Source organism: Melospiza melodia, chromosome 2 (genome assembly GCF_035770615.1).
Source record: "Melospiza melodia melodia isolate bMelMel2 chromosome 2, bMelMel2.pri, whole genome shotgun sequence".
In the NCBI taxonomy this organism is placed as follows: Eukaryota; Metazoa; Chordata; class Aves; order Passeriformes; family Passerellidae; genus Melospiza; species Melospiza melodia.
The window spans coordinates 91,729,794-91,755,032 of record NC_086195.1 but is presented as its reverse complement, the minus strand read 5'-3'; the positions used below and the strand labels follow the sequence as shown (position 1 = coordinate 91,755,032).

Here is a 25,239-nt window from a genome sequence, read left to right as displayed (position 1 = left end):
ATTTATCAACACTTAATATTTGAATTTGCAATTCCAATTCTTATTTGATCTCCACTATTCATTATACATAACATATTTTTATCATAAAATTAGCTTTTAAATAACATCTATAAACAGCAAACAAACACCGAATGGAAGTCCTCTGCAGGGAATGTGACTAACATAAGGCAAGGCAGCCAAGATTTATGTCAAGTTTTTAAAAAGTGGGTGTCTCCTGTTCAGCTCTTTAAGCTTGTACTTAGCCCTTTCCACTCAGGCTATAAACTTCTGACCACAAACATCTGTTTTGAGGTTAGAGCTGGCTGAATTATTCCCTGTCAATAAGTTATTTCTTACTCAGTACAGCCCTCCTTGCTCTTTATGAATCACTGCCCAATCAATCCCAATTTACATGTATATGCTGAATAGCCCAGATGAGAGTGGTTCACCTCTTCCCCTGACCAGCAGCCTTGTTGCCTTAATGAAGAAAGGAGCACTTAAAAACCAACGGTGATGAAATGCCCCTTCACACCTTGCAGCACGCTACTTGCTTGTCCCCATAAAGCATCACCACAGCTAATGGGGAGGAAGGAGGTACTGCCCCACGGTTTTGGGACAAAGGCATCTCAGATAGGCATGGATTGCTGGGAAAAGAGGAAGAAAATGGATGTTGGATTCCCTCTGCCACCCCCCTCGCCCATGTTTTACTGTTTGATGAAGTGTGTACTGGGCAATAACTCTGCTGCTGAATGCTACACACTGTTCTGTGTAGCCAAGCCCACATGCCAGTTGCCCCAGTTCTGCAAGAAATGCAGGATCAGACCTCAGTCTACTGGGAATGACTTTTTGGTGTTTTCCTTCTGATATGTTCACATATTTCAAATTTTGGTATACTTTCATGAATTATCTACAAGTATTTGTTAAAGTCCTTGCAGAGGAAGAAGAATATAACACCGTGAATATGAATGAAAGCATATTCAGCAGGCTGAATTGGTGAAACTCATGGTGTACTGTACCACCATGTCTGCCCAATGTGCCAAGGAAGTCTTTGCTCAAAACACCCTCTCGTAGCCCACCCTGGCTCTGGGCAGCTTTGCCTTCTCTCTGACCACCAGGTCTACTGCTTCATCAAATGTACCTGGATACAGTGCAGGGTGAACCAGGGGAAAAGCCATAAAAGAGAACGTGAGGAGCCTAAAGTGGAACTAGTTCTATCTAACCAAGAACTGCTGCAGGCTATTTTGTCAGTGGAAGAGAGCTGAATAACAAGCATAAACGAACCTATGAACGCTGAATAATTTGCAGTAAGCTGTAGGCAGAACTAATGCTCCATCCTGAAGGACACAGACTGTAGAAACTAGCTCTTTTAAAAAGAAAAATACTAATTGCGAACATCCCTTCTAGTGACAACTCAGTGGTTACATTAAGATAGAGCAACATAATACGGCTAAAATAGTCCCACAGGCATTACATACCTGATTTAGACTCAAACATTAGCTTTTGTTTAAAAACTTCTGAAAATTTGTATAGAGAAGGTTTCATTAATGCTTAAAATAAAATCAGCTTTGGGCAAATTTCAGCATTTCTTTGTGCAGCTCAGACATTGCACTACTACACCCTTCATGACACTGGAAATAAAAGCAAGGAAAATAAACAAATCCACTGTCTAAGTCATGTAAAAAAGCAAGATCCTGAGTTTGATGAGAAATACATCTACTAGCAAAGATTTTTGCTTTCTTAATAATAAATTGAATCACTGTTACTGGTTAAACAGGCAAGCAAGTGTAAGCTTAAGCAGGGATCTTGTGTAACCTGAGCAGACATTAACCAACACCATTTCACTGACATCACACCTTTAGCGAGCATTCCTGATTTACATTCACCAATACTCCTCCGGGCATTAATGACCTGAAGATATATGTAAAAGAAATCTGCTTTTATAAACATTTGTGCATGGGGGTAGCTCTACTCCAGGGGAGTAACTTCAGAAGCAAATAAAGCCATAATCCTGATTTACAGGAAAAAATGTATAAAATATTCTGGGCCATGCTATTCCTTGATGTTTGGAAGAGGCAGGGACATTAATAAAAACTTCCTGATTTGAGAACTTCTGATAAACAAAATTTTGATGCCAAAATTTTTGTAAAGCAATTTCACATTATACTTTTTTGGTGGTGTCTCTTTTTGCAGACATGATGCAAGTACCAGTCCTTGGACGGTGAATTGCAAGAGACATTTAGACTTCCCTCAGACAGGTTGTCAGGAAGATAAAGCACCCTCAAGTCCATACCAATGAGCACTTTTCAGTCATAGCAGTCATAGCAGATTGTATTTAGTGCACATATTTTATACCAGGCAATTAAATGCAGTTACCCAAATGAATACAGAAGTCGGTTATATATTGTGCATCAATTATCACAGGCAATGAATGCCATGAGACAAAGAAATTAACACAACATAAAACTAATTCAATAACAGCAGATTGTGAAGTTAAAATCCTACCCTTTAGATATCCATAACACCACAATGAGTTACAGCACAGAGTGAAGCTGATTAAATGCACCGCTGTAACGAGGCTCTGTGGAGTGCCTGGGTTAGCAGCCAGCCCTGGGATGCAAGGAGGAGGTTCTGTGCCCAGCTCTGACACTGACCTGCTGAGTGACCTTCAGTCATTTCAGCTCTTTGTCTAATTTTTGTGACCACTAAATCCTTCAAGGAAAAAACTGATGGCATCAACCTTTTGAAACCTGGGAGTACAAGTCACAAAGTCATTAAACGCTATTGGTGCTGGTTCTTGAGGAAACACAGATGGAAAGGAGCAATGCGGAATCTTGTGAACTGTCACGTGTAGGCGAGTTTTCCAGTTCTTAAAAGAAAGGCAATTTCAAAGTGTTTGTTACTATTCACTGTGATTCATAGGACAGTGGTCATTAGGTTGGTCACACTCCACCTGACCTGCCAAAGTACAGGTCATTTGTCAGGCTACCTCCAGCTGTCTTCTAAAATATATCAAGCGTTTTGTACTGATTCTTCCCAGTGTTTTGTTTCTCCAGCTGCATACAGGACTCCCAGTAAAGAAGGGAAAATAGAAAGAAAAGCTAGACAGGGATATGCTGTAAGTCACTGTTCATTTCTTTCTGGCCATCTTATGATGATGAAGAAAGATGGGACTAGCAACAATGAAAATGATATTTTTGCACCATAGCCATCCTCCTGGCTACATGAAAAAAAGCATCTCCAATGTGATTCTAACATGGCTTTTAAAAATATTTTTGATATTATTGCATATGCAGTGTTATAAGAAGAGGCATTATTTTGCATGGTTAATGGTATGTTAACATCTAGAAAATGTCACCTAAATTCAGAAATTCAAAACGAATTGAAGGGAAACACATTTCTTGCAACAGGCTGCAAAAACGCATTTACTACAGCAAGTAAAAAATTACATCAGGTACCAAAACTTTTCTGGAGCAAAATCTTTTTTTCTGGGAAGGGATCCTAACTTATACATCCACTGTATGCTTAATCTCCCAGCAGCTCTACTGCAAAGACCAACTGGTTTCCAGCATCTTCAGAGTCACCCTGTTACATGGAATTTTCTGCCACATCTCTCTTTTACAGGAGGCCTTTGAAAGCAAAGATTAATTCTGCAGGAACCAGCACTTTCCTTAAGAAAACAGCTTCATTAGGCACAAGCTAGGGAAGATAAGCTCCCTTAGAGCCTAAATAAGAGCTCTGTTTTTTTGTTCACTCACAGAATCTTTCCAATTTTTTTGTCTCATGAATGATTTAAAACACCTTTGTTCATTCTGTATTATGCCACTAAAACCTACATTGTCATCTTATAAACTCATAAAATATGTGCTGGTGCATTAAGACCTTTCACTTTTAACTGTGTAAACCGAATATGGAGGTTTTCCCATGATTGCAAGGGATCCTTTCCACTGATTTTCACTAAAAAACAGTTAATGAGTAAATCATGTTCATAGTGATAGGACTGAGACAACTTAGAGAAAAATCAAAATATATTTATAGTTTCCCTCTATATTTAACAAAGGCAATTTTACAAAACATATTTTCTGGAAGAACTGCTCATTTGAGATGCTGCATTACTTAAATCCACTGTCCCAGCACGTCCTGAAGATAACACATGGTACACACAAAGGCCAGACTTCCCTTGGAAAGCAGAACTCTGCAAGATTTCAACAGAGAAAGAAAAATAAAACAGAGGTCTCCAAGATAAACAGGTATTCTCTGGTGATGCTCCTTGAAAGGTCACTCAGTAATATTTCATGGTAAATCCCAGACTTCACTGGCATCTCAGAGCAAAGCCTTAACAGGTTACAAATGTGCTTTTTGTTTTGCATGTATTTTAGCAGCTGCAGTCTGATTATGCTGAAGTCTATAAATAACAGAATCTGGAGGCATATTTAGCAAAGCATTACAGAAGTCCAGCTTACTTACTGAAAAAGCATATGCAGTTCCAAAATCATCTGGAACAGGGGAAAAAAAGCCATATTGCTGGCTAGCAATGCAGCACAGCCTTGATAAAAACAGGTCTGATTATTCCTTGAACACAAAACACTGTTGTGAATTGATGATTGCATCTCTGTTTTTCACCCTGCCAAGATGGCTTGCAATTGTGACTCACTTGCTTCCCATTTAAAAGAACAGTGACTTACTGACTAAATTAGGACAATCCTTTCTTTAAATGCTGCATTTTAACTCCATTTTCATTTAACAACAACAAAATATTCTGAAATGTTTTAATTATTTACAGCAGTATTTTAATAGCAAGCCTTTTATCACACTACTTGCTACTAAAGACCAGTGATTATTTTAGAAGCATGACATCCCACACCACTGCATGTCAGACAAAAGGGGGAGCATTCGAAGAAGATTTTGAACAAAGACACTTCAGCAACTTCATTGAAAGGCTGAATACTGAAATGAGAGGTGCTGGAATGCCTTCTTGATGCCATAAAGTACCCGGGGGAGTCATATAGGCTATACATGCTATTTCTTATGCTTTTGGGCTTGAGAGAATACCTATATAAATGCACCACACCTATCAAATATCTTTCACTCACTGTACCCCACACAATGTTCTTGCTTCATGTTTACTAAACCTACATCAAGCTGAAATACAAAGGGTTGTTTGGTTGAGTGTTTTTAAAGAAAAACTAAGACAAAAGGGAGAAAAAAGAGACCAAAGCAAGCCAGGACACACTTCCAGAAGAAGTATTTTAGTTTCCTGGCTAACCTAAAGTGAAATCATTCCCATGTCACCTCCTGAAAAAATGAACAGCTTGACAGGTAAGCCCTGTCTGTGGCAAAGCCCCAGGGACTGTATCATACACACCATCAGAGGCAGGGATGCCTTGCTATTGAATTTCCAAATGAACACAGACTGCTGCCTCCTAATCCCAGAAGACCAGGATACAGCTGTGTTTCACATGGTAACATTATGTACGGAAAGTCTATTTTAAGTAACTTTTTAGAAGTTTCTGAAATGCATTCATTATAATTTTTCTTCTACTTCAAATTCTGTATAATTGAACTCCTGGAGTTAAGGCAGCCTGTCTTTTCAGGCAGACATTCATCAGGGGAAAAAAACCCAAACCTGTCAGTCAAACTATTTTCATATTTTCAAAATGCACTTTTATCATTGGGTCAAATTATGGCAAGAGGTGACATCTAAGTGTCCTTGGTTAAGTGCAAGGATGATCTGCAGAGCACTTTTTGCAGAATATTAAAGCCACCTAAAGTCATATTGATCAAAACTTTATGCAATACCATCAAGTATTCTCTCAGTGATGACTGTTCAGTGAAAATCTGGAAAAGAGATTTAGGCTTGTTGTGTTTGTTTTAATTCAAGGTTTCTGGTGATAAAATTTGCTTCAGAGAAAAACCCACTATCTCTTCTATCAGCTTACATCTGTCCTCACTCTGAAAGCTGCCATCCCCTTTTAGCACATCACACTCAGGATCTTTTCTCCAGCTACAAGCTCTAAATTGCCAGTGTGCTCCCTAGGCTCATTTATCTTGCAATTTTTCCATCCCTCTTAGTATACCTCCTGTTCTCCATTTACCTCATAACACTTTTTCTGGTTTTTCTTTGCATTATTTTGTTTCCATCCATCGACTCCACACTCCCCCTACAACACAGGCATATCTCTTGCCTTAATCTGCCATGGGCCATTCTCTCACCCAAATATCTCTTCACAGCCAAGATGCTACACTGTGCTGTTGTATTAGGGAAGGCAGGGATTCACCTCACCTAAATTCTGCCAATGTGGACGTCTATGCTTGAGCTTTCTTGCTGTTGTTATTGCCAATGGGGAGAACCAGATACTTCTGCCAGCCTGTTTCAGACACCTACCTTGCCAGGCAGTGAAGCTCACCTTGGAGGTGCACATCTCACTCCCCTGGCTGGAAGTCTAAGCTGCAGTTTTGGATATGAATATCTGTTTTGTCAGGCACCCACGGGATGAGATGAGCTGGGCTGAGCAAACTGTGCCTTGGGAGCTCAGTTGTCACTCTGCTACCTGCATGCCATATGAATCCCAGCAAGACACTCAGTCCTGAGGGACTTGGCTCCCACTCCTGTCCTTTGCCTGATAACTCTGGCACAGCGAGCTGCAGGAGAACAGAAAGCACGACTCAGTTTGCAACAGCTCATGAGAAGGTCCCCAGATATAGATACATACAAATTAGAGACAGAGAGATGGTTGTCTTTCTGATTATTTTTCTGCCCATCCCCAGTGAATATGCCAACAAATAACTATTAGTGTTTGACAGCGGGAGCTCCCACTCTAACACATTTCCAACAACTGTGATGCCTTATATCTGTCTTTCCTCTGGAGAGGAAATTCATCCTGGACCTTTTCTTCCTACTTCCAAATGATGAATTCCATCTCCTCAGCCCCATTTCTTTACCAGACACTTAACTTTCTTGCTCCTTGTAAATCCCATTTTAAAGATCAGTATAAATCACACCTCTTGGCTATCACAGTCCCCTGTTTCTGCCCACCAGCCTTGCCAAGGCTGCTCCTGGCTTTCTTTATCATTCTTGCCATATTTGGGGACAGCATCTGCTTTTGAATCAGAAGTGAGGACAGCTACAGGGAGTTTCCCTCTGTCCTTTCTGATTTACGAGGTAGTTTGCCATAGATAAATGAGGGAAATGATGAATATTTTCCACCTCCCACAGGACAAAGCAGAGCTTCCAGGGTCTTTGTGCTACTGCATACCCATTAGCTTTCCTCAGAGGCTGAATTAAGTTGCTAAGCAGAGCCAGGAATTTTGCCTGTTTTCTAAACAGTTGTTTATGGGATCACTAGCAAGTTACATAAATTTAGGATTATCACATACTCTGTGGGCACTGAGGGAGAAGCAATTCCACAGTTAACATGAGGTCAGATCAGGAAAACAGCAGCTACTATGTGTGCTTCAACTATGATCAGGCAACAAAAATTATGTCCATGTTTCTGCCTTGTAACTAGCTGTCAGGGGGCCAGGATGGAAAGGGCTAGAGCTGCATATCAGGGTGAACCTAATGATGCTAAAAGCCCTTTTTTTCTCCAGGTGGTCCTGCCCTACCTTTACCTAGTCAACAATCCTTCCATTCCCCTTTCCCTGAAACATCTTCTTGTATGAGCATTTCTTTTCTTCAATTTCAGTTACAATTCTTCAGGGCAGGAAATCATGTGGTTTTTCCCTCAGGCAAGGTTAAAAACTACTGGAAAGGTGGCATTCCTTGTGCTTTAATTGGACTGATGCTGGCTTCAGCCAGGTGCCTTCCAGGCAGGGGTATCAGTAAGGCAGCACTGCTCTAAGACACAGGGACAGGGCCACCCCCTTGGCAGGCTTCTGCATAGCCTCTTGTGCAGCCAGGCTTTCATCTCGTTTGAGGCTTTTAAGGTGCCACTTTGTTGTAAAACTAGGAATAATGATCTAGGAATAATGATGATCATAGCATCCTTCTCTCTCCTCACGCACCCCTTCCACCTCTTTCATGTAGTTAGTAATCCTGTCATCCACCATTTTTCAAAGTGTACATTTGTTTGTCTTTATTTGAATTATAAGCTCTTCAGAGCAGAGAATTTGCCTTTATCTGTGTTGGTAAAGTACAATGTCAATTTACTGCACTATACAAATATTTTCTAATAAAAAGGGCAATAACAAGAATAATATATTTACCATAATACAGTATTTCTATCCTTCAAGATACAATCAGAAACAACCCAAAGTCAGCAACAAGACCAAAAGATTTGCGGACCCTTTAACCATGAAGCTGAAGCCATGAAGCCACTTTGTGAAACCTTGGTAAATTAGTTACTTATATTCATAAATAGCAGTAAAGGTCCTTGCAAATTGACCCTCTGGAAAATATAAAGCAGAACATAACCAGTGTAAACCAGCAGAGCACTGCTCCACATGTGTATTATAAGGGTCACAAATGGCCTCCCAGTTACTTTTTAAACAAATGCAATGTTAATACTTTCACTGCAACATTATGAATAAAGCATTTGGCCTGTAGCTAAGAATATGGTATCTCATGGCTTTTGACTTGTTGGTTTATATCCTCATCCAGAAAATTTATGTACCATGTTCTCTTGGAGTCAATCTTGACTCACCCCTTGAATGTGCAGAGGACACGGCCCATGTAGAGGGCTCGGGGCGCAGCAGTTTCCATCAGCTTCCCCAGTGCAGCTGGATGGCCACCACTCACTGCCCTCCCTACAGCAGCACAGAGCTCTTCTGGCACACAGGAGGAGAACAGAGTGCCAGGGTCAGTGTCCAGGCCTCTTTGGCACCATCTCTGCCCGTGCTGTTAATGGTTTCTTTGTTCTTTAAAGCTCTGAGGTATCAAATTAATCAAAATAAGGGCGATGATGCAAGAGATTAAACTGATAGGAGTATGAACTGCCCTTGTTTATCCAGGTGATACTACAGGAAGTGCAAAGCAGATACATGTAGAGGACAAAGCCCTGTCCTTGGAATTTATGGTCCGAACGGAAAATGCTTTGTGAGACCACTATATTTCCGTCTAAAATATATGGTTTAATTTAGGAGTGCCTAAGTGACCCCAGCAGCTTCTGATATATAAGTGGTCAGGTCAAATGACCTCTATGTTCTTTCTTGCCTGAAGCTCAGAGCAACGGCAAGTGGAGCACTTTGAATGGATCCCATTTGTTATTCTTTTAATTGCCTACTAATATTTCTTTTGGTGGGAAAGACTTAATAGAGCCCTTCTGCCTCCAAATGTCTTCCAACTTATCCAAACTGCAATTCAGCCAAAACAAATACAGGTCTTCAGTTCTCTAGAAATGAAAAAGAAATTTGACAGGGGTCCAGGAGATTCCTGTTCTGCATATAGCTCTATACCACACCTTTGGCAAGCAATTTAAACAATCTATACCTTGATCCCCCACCCATGAAATGGTCTGATTATACTTTCTTTATCCCAGACTTTATTAATCTTGCCTAGCCAGGCTGTTCTATGATAATGGGGTATGTCCAGCATCACAGGACCACGACCCGGGCCTGCAGAAAACACAGGATTGCATCAGGTTGAGGAATATTCTTTCCCCATAAAATTCAATTCTAAAGCAGAGCGGAATAAACACAACAAACAAAACAAACTCAATTATCACATTTTCCTATGGAATTACTGTTTATCTGAACGTGGAGAAAATAGCAAGTTTCCTTTAAAAGCACTTGCAATGAAATTCACACTCTGTCAGGTGTAAATTACAGCCGGTATCTCATCTTGTTCTATCTACAGCTCCTTTCATAGTCATGCATAGCACCAGTGTACAAAAATATTTCCTGCATGTGATCAAGCAAGTGTGGGCATGTAAGATGCAGGCAAAATATGAGACTTTAAAAAAAATTTTACTGGTATCTTAAAAGAAAACTAAAAGTTTGTAATCATGCTATTTCTCAATCAGATAAGGTGAACTACAATTGTCCTTGAGAACACAATTCAAGTAAATCTAAGAAATATTTTCTTCAAGAAGTTGCAGAGAACTGAGGTAGCTAAAAATAAATGACAGAAAGAAATAACAATCCCAGGAACACGATTATGTTGTGCAATCACAAATACAGTAGATCACTTAAATTAAGGCCGGATCATAATAGAGTTGCTCAGTGGAATAGCGTGGAAAACAGGCTTTTAATCTTTTTTTCCCCCAGTGTTTTATGCAAGATCTGATTGCATATGCTCTACGACATCTAATAGATTACTTCAGACAAATATCTTCTCACCATAGTAAACTCTGCAGAAGCCTGGTTTCTGGTTCTAGACTCATCTCTGAAATAGTGAACTCCTCCCTGAGTCCCATGGATTGGAGATACTGCAAAGGGCATCACTGCCACACAATGAAGCATCACTGAGTTTGGGAGGAGTCACCAGATGGAGTTGTAGTACACTTACACTGTCATGTTATTTCAGGGTCCAAACAAGATTTTTGTATTTCAGGTATTTCAGGATACAAACAAGATTTCAGCCTGGGTAGAAATTCAATGTTGTTAATCTTCTTTAGGACAACTGTGGCTAGGGGCAAGGAAGTGGTGTATTTAGTTTAATTACACGTCCAGAAATGCCTGAGCTAGGAAATTCTCTCTTTAAAGATGGCAATTTCCTTTCATTTAGGAATAGTTTAAGCGTCCTAATTGTTAAGCTATCTACACAAATACTATACCTCAGGTTTACTACTGATTAGGTTTCCAAATGCTTATCAGTTGGTAAAGACTGGGTATCTGTCACAGTGCAGAAAGAGAAGCAATAATTTTCTGAATGATAAAAATTTTGGGGGCACTAAAATTAAAAATCTGCTCATTCAAATAGGGCCTGAACAAAACAGTTTTGTGTGACTTCTCAGTGAATGAAAAGAAATGTCATACCTGCTATGAATGGCTACAGAACTTCTGAAGATTCTGCAGACAGGCCACCCGAATTTCCTGTCATGTCTGGCACAGGTTTTTGCATTTTACAGGATAAGACAATCAAGCTTTGACCCTTAGCTTCCTCATAATCAACATTTCTGCTAGTAAATTCAGTTTAATTGGAATTTATTCATGTTTCTAAGGGGAGTTTAATGATGGAAAGATTCATACTTCATCTCATCTCAGTGGTACTAAGATTCACGTATGCAGATCCATCACTGAGAATGGCCTGGCCTCTGTTAGCATTAATTGGAGCATATTAAGAGACTTAGCAGAAAAAAAAATCCAAATATGAAATGTCAAGAGACAGATCCATCTAGTTTCATATCCTGTAGTTATAATATACCTTAATTACTGTTAATTAGGAGATATTGTTCCTGGTGGAAGATCATCTGACATAGTTTCTGTTGGTGATTAAACACAGAATGGAATTCAATACATTTGTTGAATGTGGGATCTGTTTATTGTGACTGTACAATTCTATCTAGAGTATCATTCCTACTACAAAGCAAAACAAAAGAAAGTCGCAGGTCAAAAACAGTTCCCTTGACTCATGATGCTTTAATATTCCCTGCTGCCTTCTTAAATTTTCTGCTGCTGGCCCCTTAGGACTCCAGCACATGTTGCAGCTCCCACTAAGGAGGGATATGAGACTTCTCACTGGGCTTCAACTGAGCTACATCAGAGCCTAAATGAACAGCAGATATAGGAAAAGGCTGAGGGAAGACAAGTGCTACAGGAATTGACCTCTGGGGAAGAACAGTCAAGTTGGACAGAGAATCAATGAAGGCTTCAGTATCATTTGTGAAAGAGTAATCTTTGATTTACTGGAGGAGTGCCATTATGTGGAATCCTTTCCTCATACAGAGTAAAATACAAAAATTAGAAACTCAAGCTGAAGGCATGAGCTCAGCTTCTGCTGGTATCAATACAGTTTGCTCACACTCATTGATCTGTGGCTATATATGACCCTGAAATACGTTTTGCTGGGCTGCCTGAGATCTTTGCTCATGCCCAGAATAGAAATGACAGGATTGGTTTTATCACTGAAAAGTAAGCAGTGCATATCTTCTGCCTGCAAAGTAACCAAATTAACATTTGTGAAGTAATCTTTTCTCAGTTACCAAAAAAAACAAAAAAAGGAAAAAAAACCCAACCCACCAGCATAATTGGCTAGACTACTTGTACTAGGAAAAGTCTTGGTTTTCACAAACTCTGTGCACACTGGTTTCCTAAATACTTGTTTACTCAGAACTGCAACAATTGTGATAAATCATTTGCTATTTACTTTTCAGTGCTGCTATATGCTTTGGGCAAAGATTTTTTCTGTTCATTATTTATTTATTTCTAATAGCAAAATCACAATTTTAACACATTTTTCCATTCCCAGTGATAGATTTTATCTTTGATATGTGATCCAGTTATTTAACTACCTCTCCCTACATCTCCCATGAATTGTTTACACAGCAACTTGGCAGCATAATTTGCATATCACAGGAAAGATCCCATTACATGTTCCCAGAGGTGCGGTTTCGTGAGCTTTATCACTTTCTTGCACCTAGGCACATCTCAGAAGCTGAGTGTCTGGTTAATCCAGAAAGGCATTTCTTGGCTGCCAATAGTAATTAAACATTAATAGTGCAGTTATAACATTTCCAGCCACTCAGAACCTATCCTCCCATTGTCTTAGACAAATATAACGCCCAAAAAGATATTTATCTTTTTATACAAATTTTTCTGCCACAGGAAAATCACAGACCTTTGTCTTTAATGCATTCTGTCCAGCTGTTGCAGACTTGACCTAAAATAATTAAACAAGGAACAAATGCACAAAGGAAAAAAGTTGGAAAAAAGGAAAATATGCTTAGAAGCAGAGGAACTGAACATACCATGGAAGAGCCAGAGAGGATGTGGAGCTGGACATGGTATTTGCTCTCCAGACTCTTATTTGGTGACTGAATGGGACAATGGCCCTAACTGCAGGCTTCATGGTGATGAAATGCCCATGTTTGGGTGTATTCCAGATTATTCTTCACCATTGTATGAAACATTAAAAAATGACAGCAGCATGACTTTCACTGAGAGGAGCACTCACTCCAAGAGCACTCTAGAGACATCAAAGCATACAATCACTAGGGATCAGGGCAAAGGAATTAAAGGGAAGGCAGAACCACGAGTCAAACACCAACAAATTTACTTGCATAAAGCACTGCTGCCTCCAGATCTTTTCCCAATAAGCAGACAAACAGCACTGTGCCTTTGAACAGAGTTTTCCAATGCACTTTTGGGGGAAACAAACATTGCAGGTACCAAATTTTGTTAACTTTGATTTTTCCCTCTGCAAATCCACCTTGCAGTAAAAGACTACTCACATGAGGTTTCAGAAATGCAAACTCTCTGTGAATTTGGATTCTGAGCTCTAGAGTAGAGTTATTAATAAAAATAAGGCACTTTTTAGGAAGTGCCTCACACAAACCTAGTAACACCCCTCCAGCTCCATTCAGTGCAATAGCCAACCCAGCATCCTTCTCCCTTCCAATACAAAAACCCCACAAACTCCTCAACACCAAAGAAGGCTTGAAGAGAGAGAAAGGGTTGATTCACTGACAAAGCTAATGGGCTATTGAGTCAGTAGCCTTTGAGTCACAAAGTCAACCTCACCAAACATTGATTGAAACTGGTCATATCTCACAACCCAAGATTGCATTATATAGTGCAATAGCCAGCAGTCACAGTGACAGAGCAACAGGGAGATGAAGCACAGCTGTCTTCTCAAGTCCAAGTATAGCCTGGTGGGCAGGAAGGAAAATCAGAGCTGTTCCTGCCTGTTTAAAAGAGAGCATTTAGTTTTTGAGCCTGTCAGCATGATTCTTTTTGAATGCATTATGTTCACTCACATGCCACCCTGACATTTTGTTTAGTAGTACAAAAAAACCCGAAACCTACAAGAGGTAAGGTTATAAAATCAAATATGATGTTTTCTGCATGTTAAAAGAAGCATTGCTTCCACAGAGACCTGGTAGCTCAAACAGCTGCAGCGCAGTGCCAGTACATGAAAACCAAAAAATGGAACTGACCTGGGTTTCACGGTTCAAGCGTGCTGTGGCAGGGATCCCGGCACGACTTCCAAATTCAAAGCTTGAATAAACACAGTTGTAGTTTCTTGAAGTGGATGCTTTTAATGAAGTCTGAAAAGGGTGAGAGAAAGGGCATATATTCCTGGAACTTATGTCTCTTAGGTAGAAATTCTGCCTGGAGAAGCCCAGCTCGTGACTGTTTGCTACTAAGACTGTTCAGGAGAGAGGGAGCGTCTTTGAGTTCACATACTTAATGCTCAGTGGTGTGTCTGCGGAGTGGCAGGAAATAAACAACAGTGAGGAGGGGTTAACCAGAGACCTGCTGGCTAAAATCTATATGCCTGGAAACAGAAGGGAGAGGGCTGCAAGGTCAGATACAGTTCAATTGTTTCTAATAAGGGGATCTGCCACAGAGCTACCAGGCACAGACACAGACACCTATCAAAGGCTGCACCCATTTTCCATCTCCCCCTAAAGCCAAAATAGCAGTTGTGCACGATGTCATGACAGTTTTTCCAAACTGATCTAGAACGTCCTAATTCCCAAATATAGCATCACTAGGAAGCTATACAGTAAATAGAAGAAGAGGACAGAGAGATCAAATAAGCCACCTATGCATGGTCCTCCATCACATCCGAAACTCCTAAATCACACCCTGAGATGTGTTCTCTAACTTATTTCCTAAGACAGCTGTGTGCCTTATGAAATAATGTCCCCATTCTGCCATAACTGCATCAAGGGAACATCCACACAGATGGTCAGATGCAAGGAAAAGTGTCTCTGAGCCTGACAGGAGATGGTAAAGGAAAAGTCCCTTTCCTTGGAGCCTATCTACCAAAATTTCACCACTGCACCAAGTCACAATTGACTCAGCAGGCAGAGCACTTCCTCTGTGAAGCCACCAGCCATGTTTGCAGACAGAGGTATGGAGCACAGCATGCCCCATGTCAGAGAGTCCAGATGTGAGGATGGCCCGAGAGCAAGAGGGACAGCAGCTGCCCACTACGTGTGAAATGTGCAGAGGAAGAATGAGCTAAGCTATGCTTCCAAAGAGCTCCTTCTGCTGCAAGATGCAAAGGATGCAGCAGACATGCTCCAGAAGATCTGTCACAAGCACCAACATTGGCAGAAATCAGATATGGTTGCCGACATTTCTCTTTGGCTTTTTGCCAGCAGCTTTTCTTAGAGAAGGAAACCTTCCTTAGAGAAAGACCGGGGATACTGCCTCCCCTTCCCCCCAGGAAAAACCCAAATTCAAACCCAACTTGATTAACTGAATTGGTGGACAATGGTATTGAGGAAACACTCAGTAGCAATGGAGAAATATACTGTAAAGCATAAAGCAGTACTGTGATTGCATGCATTTTTTTGCATACAGAGTATTTATAGATGCTAACCCGGGCAATTTCATATCTCTAGATATTTACTCTGTGCTTGTCAAATGAAATGGCATTTTTCATCCCATTTTGACTGGAAGAGAGAATTTGTTTGGATTATAAATTGTTTAGAATTACTTGTTAATGCTGTCGGCTTTTCTGTATCTGTTTGTAGGAGGGACAGGAGGGAGAAAACAAATAATACATTACACATAAAAACACAGTGGAGAAAAATAGAAAGCAAGCTCTGTTTTCAACACATTTAAACTGTTCAAATGAGAAGAATCAGTTGCTGTGGAAGCAGATCTGCAGCTGAATAAAACCTTTCACCTGTCCAACATATGAAATATTTATTATCTGAGGGTGACTAGAGATTAAATAAGCCAGACATACAATGCAGAAAGCAGACCCTGGCTCATCATCTGGCTCATCACCTCCCTGATTTTCACAGGTCCTGTGGCAGCCAGATTAGATTTTGCCATAAATAAAGGGAAGTGGGCTCAATTACAGTATTGGGTGTCAGGAGAAATAAAACTAGAGGAAAGCAACTTCTCAACTTTAATTTAACCAGGTTGGTGAAGCAAAATGACAATCCTCTGCTGTGTTTAGTAAGGCTGGAAAATGTTATAATTTCCAATTAGAGAGAAGAGCCCACTCTCTCTTTAGATAATTACTTTTCCAATAAATTATTCTTGGCCACTTGTTTTCCCATTAAAAATGGCTAGTCTTTTTGTCTTGTAGAAGTTTTTGGGTTGTTTTCCCATCTTTTTTATTTCCTTACTTTGTGTGGGTTTGACTTAATTTATTATGGGGCTGAAACTTGGCAGAGATCCAGACACAACAATATGAAAAATGCTCATACTAAAATTCAGTGATGGGATTCCTTGTTCATTTTATCTCAGAGCCTCCCTGATAATTCAGTCCTGCAAAATTGAGCACAATTGATGTAAAAGTGGGTATGTAATCCAGGCAATTTTATTTTCCATAAAAATACTTTAGACATTTCTTTTGCTGTAGACACAACCCTGACTATGAACAAAAGCCAAAGCCATTATTTAAGAAAGTGATAATTTTGCATAGCTGCTTTCAGCGGTGAATCACACTTGGAAATAACATTTTTGCCCTTTACCACATTCATTTCCTAGAAAATCTGGATTTCCAAGGCCTTTGGCATCCTTACTATGGCTAAACAGCTTTAATGTCTGCATTCTAAGATGCTGAAATTGTCTAATTAAGCTAAGGGTTAAAAATAAAGCAAAATTCCATTGTTATTAAATCATAAATGATACTATGATAAAGTATATTTCTGCTAAGTCTGATGTCTATGTATGAAGTGACTGAAAAGTTTTAGTGAGTTAACACAAAACACCAAAATATGATCACTTCTTTCTATTTATGCCTACTGCATTTGGCAATTGCATGAAGACTTTAGCAGTAAATACTGGATCAGTCAACATGATTTCAAGTCAGATTTACAGGCTCTTGGGTGCTGCATAGGACTGATCCTGCCCCAACAATTAAGATGGAAGTGAGGTAAGATGGGGAGGGGAGAAAGAGCAGCAGGAGAAAAGATGCCACACGGTATCCGAGCCACTGAACGAACTGTGCCATCACAAAACCAATGCACACACTGCAGAAACATGGGGATTCCTGGCTTCACAGAGGCAGATGATATTTATCTCTAGCCTCTTCCACAACACAATAGACCTTAAAATATTAATCAGTCCTCTCTTCCAGTTATGCTCTTCTGGCATGAGTCCTGTGCTTTAATAGAGTGCACCTCGATGGTGGAGGGCAGGAGCCCTTTCCATATGTAGCACATAATACTCAGTTATACACTCTGGGTTTTCCTAGTTTCAGCCTCCATTTTCATTGCTTCTGTGCAAATAACTTCCTTCACATCTGTTACAGTCCCTTTGCCCTCTCACAGAGTGCTGCGCTTATGCTTTCCCAAGTTTGCCAGAAAGAGATTGCTAGGCTCCAAGTGCCCCAAAAAGCACAGAACGTGCCTTCTTTCCTGCCTTTCCATCTGCCTGGAATACCCTCCCTTCTTTCCCACCGTGGTACATCAAGTACCTTCCCTTTCTTTGCGAAAACTGAGAATCCATCTGTTCAGCAAGTTGCTCCATCTGCAACAACGGCAAGTCCAGCGATGTGCTGCCAATATTCCAACAAAGGGCTCCTCTAAAGCCGTTCCCCTGAGTCAGTAACACAGCCCACGTACCCACGGTGGGGATGCTCGCAGACAGGGGGCGTGTGGAACTGGCAGGCTTTTTTCATTTGGTTTTCCCATTTCCACAAAATGTTTTCCCATATCCAAGGAAAGAGGCAGCACCATTTGGCAAATACATTTCTGTGCCTCCTACCAGAGCCGTTAATATTTGGGTCCTGGGAATTAAAAAATAACAAACAAAAGAACCCACTTTGTTGAAACAGTTGCAGTGTGTGCACCTGGACAAAAGACAAGGGATGACAGTGGTAGGGAGGGGTCTAAATCCCTTTAAGGGACTGCTCAGGACCATATCTGTGTCAAGCCCATTAGTGAAAGGGTCCCGGTTACAAAAAAGGAAATCATGCCAAGTTTTCCTTTTAGCGTGAGCTTGTGAAGGCTTGAGCTCTGCAAACATGACTGGTCAGTTTGAGGACAAGGGTGAGGGAAGAGGGGTGAACAGTGAAGGCAGACAGCTCTTCAGAAAGGAACTGTACACCACTTTTGCCATTCATTCTTCTGTATCAGGGGTGAATACATATCATACAGTTTGTAAATACATACATATGCATGTGTGTATAAACACACGTGAATTAGACAGTTGCTTTTACAAACTTTGGCTGCTGCTTTTGTTTCAAAAGCTGTTCTATCTCAGGCATTTTAAAAGTCCAGGCTTGATAGTTTTCCATATGTGGTTATACAGAAGTTGATACAGGCAGGACAGGATGCTCTGACTGCATGTACTTTGGATTGACCACTTTTCCTGTTACTGTTTATTAGCTGCACAGTCTTAGATTTATGACAAGTTCCAGAGACATATAAACGTCGAGCTGTTAAATTAAATTGAATAAATTGAACACTCAAATTTTTCAAAGGTAAGAGTATAATCTATTATTTGCCTTCTTTTTTTTTAATCAGCAGTTTTTTTAGGATGGTTTTCATAAAAAATAGGAGAACACTCTGCAGAGAAATAGAACAACTGTTCTGATGGAACACATGATCACACCACTTCAAATCTCTTACCTTGATTGCTTTTTAAATAAGGAAAATGAAACCAAACAAAAAAAAATGCCAAAACCCAAACCAATCAATCAAACAAAACACAACAAAACAACCAAAAATTGGACTCAACAACTCAGTGTTGAGTTCAACAGATGACTTTTGTTGGGTTTGAAGAATAAAGAATGCAAGATTAGCAGGAGTGGTTGCCAATATATAGCTTAGTTTGATAGCATTAAAATATAATGCATGGGCAAATTATAACACTACATAATCTCTATTTATATGCCAGGAAACAATTTTAGAAGTATGTTCTGCTTTTGTCTACTTTGGCTGCAGCATAAATGGCAAAGTGTCAAGCCTTTTACCTAGAAATGTAAGCAATGCCAGTGTGTTTGTCCTGTAATAAGTTCTTCCAGAAAGAAATCCCGATCCTTATCTAGCAGAGCACATCAGCACATTTTGGAGATCACCCATCTGTAGCAAAACACTCTGGAACAAATTTATGTTTAAAGCATTTTGATGAGGAAGGAGCCCAGCCAGACAGCGGAGCTGTGACCTGTTTCAGGCTCCCCAAGATGTGCTGCCATGCTCAGAGCTGCCCTGCACAGCACCCCACTGGCTCCAGCATCACCATGGGTCCTCCACACAAGAGGTCTGAAGATCACACCATATAAAAATAACAAAAGCCAAGCACAGCCGAACTTTCCTTTCAGAGAAAGGTAAGTTCTCCACAGAGAACTTTCCTTTCAAGCCAGGAAAGACAAAAACTTCCTAAGCAGAGGTGTGGTCCGAGAGGGCTGGAAGACTGCTGGCCCAGGGCACAGACATGCAGAGCCCCAGAAATCCCAACCAGCTAAACTGGTAAGACATGGGTGGAACATAAACATCATTCTCTCCTTTTTTCAGACAACATGAATAAAATGAGGTGCAGAGAAAAACCCCAGAAGTTAAAATCTGCTAAAAATCTTCTAAGGCAAAGCTACGACAAGAATTTGAAATTAATCCAGATCTGCTCAATTCTACTCTGATTCTCCAACCATCAGATCAGCAACCCTCCTGGCTTTGAAAGAAGCATTCAAATCATAAGTAAAGCGATTTATATTTCCATCATGTTATCAAGGCAAGGAAGTAAAAATGTTTTGCAAAGAATTGTCCAAGTCACAACTGAGAGGAGCTGAACCAGTTAAAATGGGGCAGAGAGTTTGACACTCATAGGAGCATTTTTCTCTTCCAAACAGGTGTGTGTTAATTGCCTTCTCATTTTTCTCTATTTTCTTCAAATCTCTCATAATCCCAGTAATGTGTCCAGATCACTTTCACTTAGATTTGATCTTGGCAAAGCATCTTATCAGTCTGCTCCCTAATCCATGCTCCCACAGCAACTGCACGGAAAGTCAGTTCATTTTCCCAGAGCGAGTTCTTTATAATCTATACAACTCTCATCTGTTTTCATAATGCGAAAAGGAAAACGACATCTCATACAAAAAGCTCACTTTTCCTTTTGGAAAAATAAAGTTCCTTCCCTTATTAGTATATGACTGAACAGGAACACAAAGCCACCACCCCTAACTTGAAACAAGAGGGCTTATGTTAGGCCATAAGGGGTCCAGTCAGTTTGTGAGTGGGATGGTTAATAATACACCATGACTTTGAAACATTCTGTATTTTCAAGTTTGTAAAGTGATACCCATCGTACAAGCCAAGCTGGGAACTACATGAGAGAAACTAGCTGGGCTGTGTTTCCTCTAGCATTCATACTTAATTCTCCTCTTCTACCTGTTTGCTACCACCTTTTGGCCTAGTGCACTCTGTGTCCCTCCTGCGGACCCTTCTCTCCATGGATGCCACAGCCCTCTGCAGGAATAAAACTTGATGATCTAGCCATGAGATTCTACTGGGTTACCACTGTATCATCGTCCTTTGCAAATGCTGCTTGCAAAGAGGAGGGAAGATGACATTGAGATGCATGAGTGGAACAATCTTGTACTAAAATTCTGTGGTGATCGTGTTAGTCTGATCCTTTAAGCTGACCACAAACTTCCAAACTGAAAATGCAAGTGGTGCTGACAGGAGCAAGCCAGTGACACAAGAAATACTCCAGCGTGAGCTCTGACAACAAAAGGATGTCAAACTTCTCTCTTGCCTTCCTCCCTCTGAGAAAAGATCAGTTTCTCAAAGGACAGACTTCTTTCCAAAATCACACATTAGCCATTAGCTCTGAAGCCGGACAACGCTGTATGCCACTAAAGCATTGGCTGCAGCAGTTTCAGCTCCACAGCCCTTGAACATCCCAACATTCCAATGCATTACCTTTTAGTCAAACCTATATAAACTGTCTCCTAACAAACATGGGCATGTGTGTGCACACATGCATGTACTAACAGACCAACCAACCAACCATCAAGCCAACACTGTGAATTCATACTTAGCCTCCAACTTGCCCAGTATCCTATTTTAAATTATCTCTCCTCAAATATTTTCTTCACATTCTCTCAAACTTTTTTACTGCTTCATCTCTGTGTACAGCTGCTTCTTCATGAGGCAATTTTGTTGCTCAGTTAACTATCACATTAATCAGGTGAATGTGTCTCCCTAGTATATCTAACAATTGCTCATTAAATCAGGTCTCCAGTACTGCTGAAAAATAATTAAAAACCTGTTTCCAATAAACAAGCTATAAAGGCATTAAGGACAAAATAGTGTGTAGCAAATGTATTAGAAACACAGGGAAAGAAAATTCTGACCAGGCACAGGCTGGGCAGATTTAGTTGAATACTGCTGTAATTGCTCATAGTGTCAGGCTAATAGTAAAAAGAAAGTTATAAATATTCACTTCAAATTAACAATGAATGTACTGTGGCTGAATACAAGCTCCTTTTATGTTTGCTTCCTACAAAGAGTCATGCAAATTCAAAGCTTGCACGCTCGCTCCACTGTTTGTTTCCAGAACAGGGGGTATAATTGATATGGGATTTACACAGCTTGACAAAGCAAGGGAGGCCAGGCTCCCCAAATCTTTCGGATCCAGCACACAAAGTTAATTAAACAAACTGTAAAGGAGCTGCACCAGTTCCCTGCAACTTCTTCATCTAGCACCGTGCACAAGGATACCCAATTACAGTTTGTCAGCAACTGAGGTGATGAGAGAAACCTGCCATCAGGCAACTCAAACAAATATAAACTAGAGGTAATAATACTTCCATTGAAAGAACAACAGACTAAATTTGTCAGGTAAGTGGTTCGCTTTGCTTTAATTGCTACACAAGTGAAATGACACGGTAAGATCTCAGTGACCAGATAAAATATGTCATTTTCTCCCCACCCAGTGAACCATGCAATGCTTTACAGATGAGTCACAATACCCTGCCTGCATTAAAGAAGAACAATTGGAAAATATTTAAAATTTAGTTTTTAAATTGAGCCATTTTAAATCAGCTTCAAGTCAATCACACCCTCTCTAAGTCAGTCACTGATGGCAGAGGCAACTTAGCAAAAATGAGCATTTATACTTTGCAATTCTTCTATGAGTGTTTAGTTAGGATTGTGGTGGTTAATCTACTGTTCCACTTAATTAAATACTGTTAAAATTGTACTTTAAGCCTCGTCTCATATCTTGCTAGCACAATTACAATCTAGAAGTCTCCATTTTACATCAATCACTAATTTGCTCTCCGGCACTGCAATTTCTTGTTACAAAGCACTCATCTCTATCAAGTCAAGGTGTGCTGAGTGCTCCTAACACCACAGCAGCCACTTGCCATGGTGAAACTGTGGCCCCAGAATAAGAATCAGTAGCTGTCTTCCTCCTAAAAGGCAGTGCTGTACCCCAGAAGGAATTCCATGGCATGTGACAGAAGTCATATAAATATACTACACGCATACAGTTTTGGAAGGGTACTCCTGAACCACGGGTGTGCTAAGCAGGTCTGTGCTGAGAACACACTGCCAGCTGAACAACAAGCAGTAGAATGAATTTAACTTTATAACAAAAGCAAAGACCAGATAATAGACAGATGATTATCAAATCCACAGAATTAGTAGATTTTTAAAAAGCAGATAAAACCTCACACTCACTGTAGCTGAACTTCCCCCATCCTCTAGAAAGCAGATGCATCTTGTAAAATAGCAGCAAGAGAAGGGAAAGGAGGACATCCTGACAAGCAAACCAAGGATAGAAGTGAGATATTTATCTTGGTTTATATCTGAGCTCTCTTCACACATTTCTGCAAGGTTTAGCTCTGCTTTGCAAGCTTACACGACACTTGCTCGACAGTAATTTCCCAGCCTCACTGTGCATTAAATTAGATGGTGTTTTCCTAGCTATTGTTCCTAGCTATTGTTTGTTTCCACTTCATGTGTAAAGATTCTCTCTGCTTGCCTCTTCGGGAGGCATACACATCTATATAAGCACTACTTAAACTCACACAGAACATATGCTTGTGTGTAACCAAAAGCTTGCACAAGTGCATCTCTTCTGAAATTTTCTGCTCATTAATATGGGGCCAAAAAAAGCCTTTCAAAGGGAATCTAAATCCACTGCTTTTGGAAATCAGTTATGTCTTAATGAATAAGTGTCAATCGTCATCTATCCTAATGGCAACATTTTGAGAATATTGTAATTCTCTGCAATGGTTTCTTGGAGATTAAAGCATATAGATACTTAGGGTATTAGATATTTCTATGCAAAAAAAATTAATTGTGCCTATTTTTTGCTCAACAGGTAGGTAATGGAAAAACTATTGAAAATGAAATACAATTTAAAGCAGTCTTTGCCCAGGAGTAACCTGTGTGTGTAAAACATCAATGCTTTTGTCATGAAAATGCTTCAGGAAACCTTCATGGAAGAAGACAAATTGTTTTGTTCTCTCAAAAATTACAATCTTGGCTGCTTACCATTAAACTATACAATACATTCTGGTTTGTGAAGCCAAAGTTTTATTCCTCAAAAGTTTTATTCAGTAGCCAAGAAAGCCAATGTTCAGAAAGTAAGAGTGAAACTTAACTGATTTGGTCACAACTCTTTCATTGTCTTTTATAAGCCTACAATGATCTGTATATTGTACTGATAAACAGCCCTTGCTGACTAAGTAAATAAAACTGATGAAATCCATCTGGTCTTTACTGTACATGTTTCTTGCAAGAACATCAGTTTTCACAGGATTTCTTTCCTTTTTCCCAGGAAGGCAGAACTGTGCAAGATCTGTCCCAAATGAAAAGGAATAAACTGCTAGTTGTAAAGCCAGATGTTTCAACAATAACCATAAGATGATGTGGTAGGCAGAAAAACCCTATATATGATATTTGCAGTAAACTACTCTGATTCTGCGTTAGTTTCTACTCTGTTTTTCAGAGAAGGACAGAAACATTCATTGAGATATAACCAGCTTTAGAAAAAAATGTAAACTTCCTTTGCAGTTTAGAGTTTTGCACCCTCATTCACTTCCCAGGTTGTTTCATACCTAGAAGCAGTGCTACTGTAGTGTCTGGCATGATGGCAACCCAGTTGGATCTAACAAATCAGGGATGTTTCATCTTTTTCTTATTATCCTTCATGAGACAGGTATGTCCTGTTTCCAGACTTTTATTACAGAACAGATATATTGAAGTCCATTGAACTGGTTTTGGCTGGAATAGAGTTAATTTCTATTTTTCTTCACAGTAGCAGGTATGGGGCTGTGTTGTGAATTTGTGAGAAAACAGTGTTGATAACACAGGGATGTGTTTGTTATAGCTGAGCAAGGCTGACACTGAATCAGGGCCTTTTCTGCCTCTCACCCCAACAGAGAGTGACTGGGATTGTGCAAGGAGCTGGGAGGGGACACAGCTGGGACAGCTGACCCCAGCTGACCAAAGGGATATCCCATAATACACGGTGTCATGATCAGCATATAAAGCTGGGGGAAGGAGAAGGAAGCAGGGAATGTTAAGAGTGATGTCTTCCCAAGTCACCATTACATGTGATGGAGCCCTGCTTGGGGATGGCTGAGCACCGGCCTGCCCATGGGAAGTGGTGAATGGATTCCATGTTCAGGTTTGCTTGTGTGCTCAGCTTTTGCTTTACCCATTAAACTGCCATTATCCCAGTGCAGGATTTTCTCACTTTAACCCATCTTATCCTCTCCCTCATCCCACAGGGAGAAGGAGTGAGGGGATGTGTGGGGCCTACCTGCCAGATGAATTAAAACACAGCACCCATATAAGATCTAGCTTTCATATATACATATTCCATAAACATAACCTATCCCTTGCTGTAACGTACTATGAAATATATTGTGTGCCGAATAAGAGATCATTCTTCCATGCTATAAGAAATTCTGACATAAGAAGTTTGTTTTACAACCCTAAATCAAGCCAAATTTATTGACCAGAGCTTCAGCTCATAGTACATTTCATGTTGCAGCTTTTTAAAAAGTTTATAAATTCTCTACTTAAAAATGGAAAAAATAAATTTCAAGGAGAAATGTGTAACTTCTTAATTTGCAAAGGCACACTTGGGTTATTTCATTGAAAAATTGCTTAAAACATAAGTGCATTTCAAACAGAACCTAATTCTCAGTTTTTGACAAGAGTTTTTAAAGGTCTTCACTTTAATAACTTCACAAGGGAAATCTTTTGGGGCAAAAGTATTGCAAAAGCACACTGT

At 40.1% G+C, this 25,239-nt stretch overlaps 1 protein-coding gene across 1 annotated transcript in view; it reads right to left on the bottom strand.

Moving 5' to 3' along the window:
* Nucleotides 1–25,239, bottom strand: part of ENOX1 (ecto-NOX disulfide-thiol exchanger 1) — a 357,032-nt gene that overhangs the window by 136,179 nt on the left and 195,614 nt on the right. Inside the window, 1 exon segment of the mRNA XM_063149347.1 lies at nucleotides 14,010–14,120. The gene's annotated coding sequence lies outside the window, so the exon portion shown is untranslated.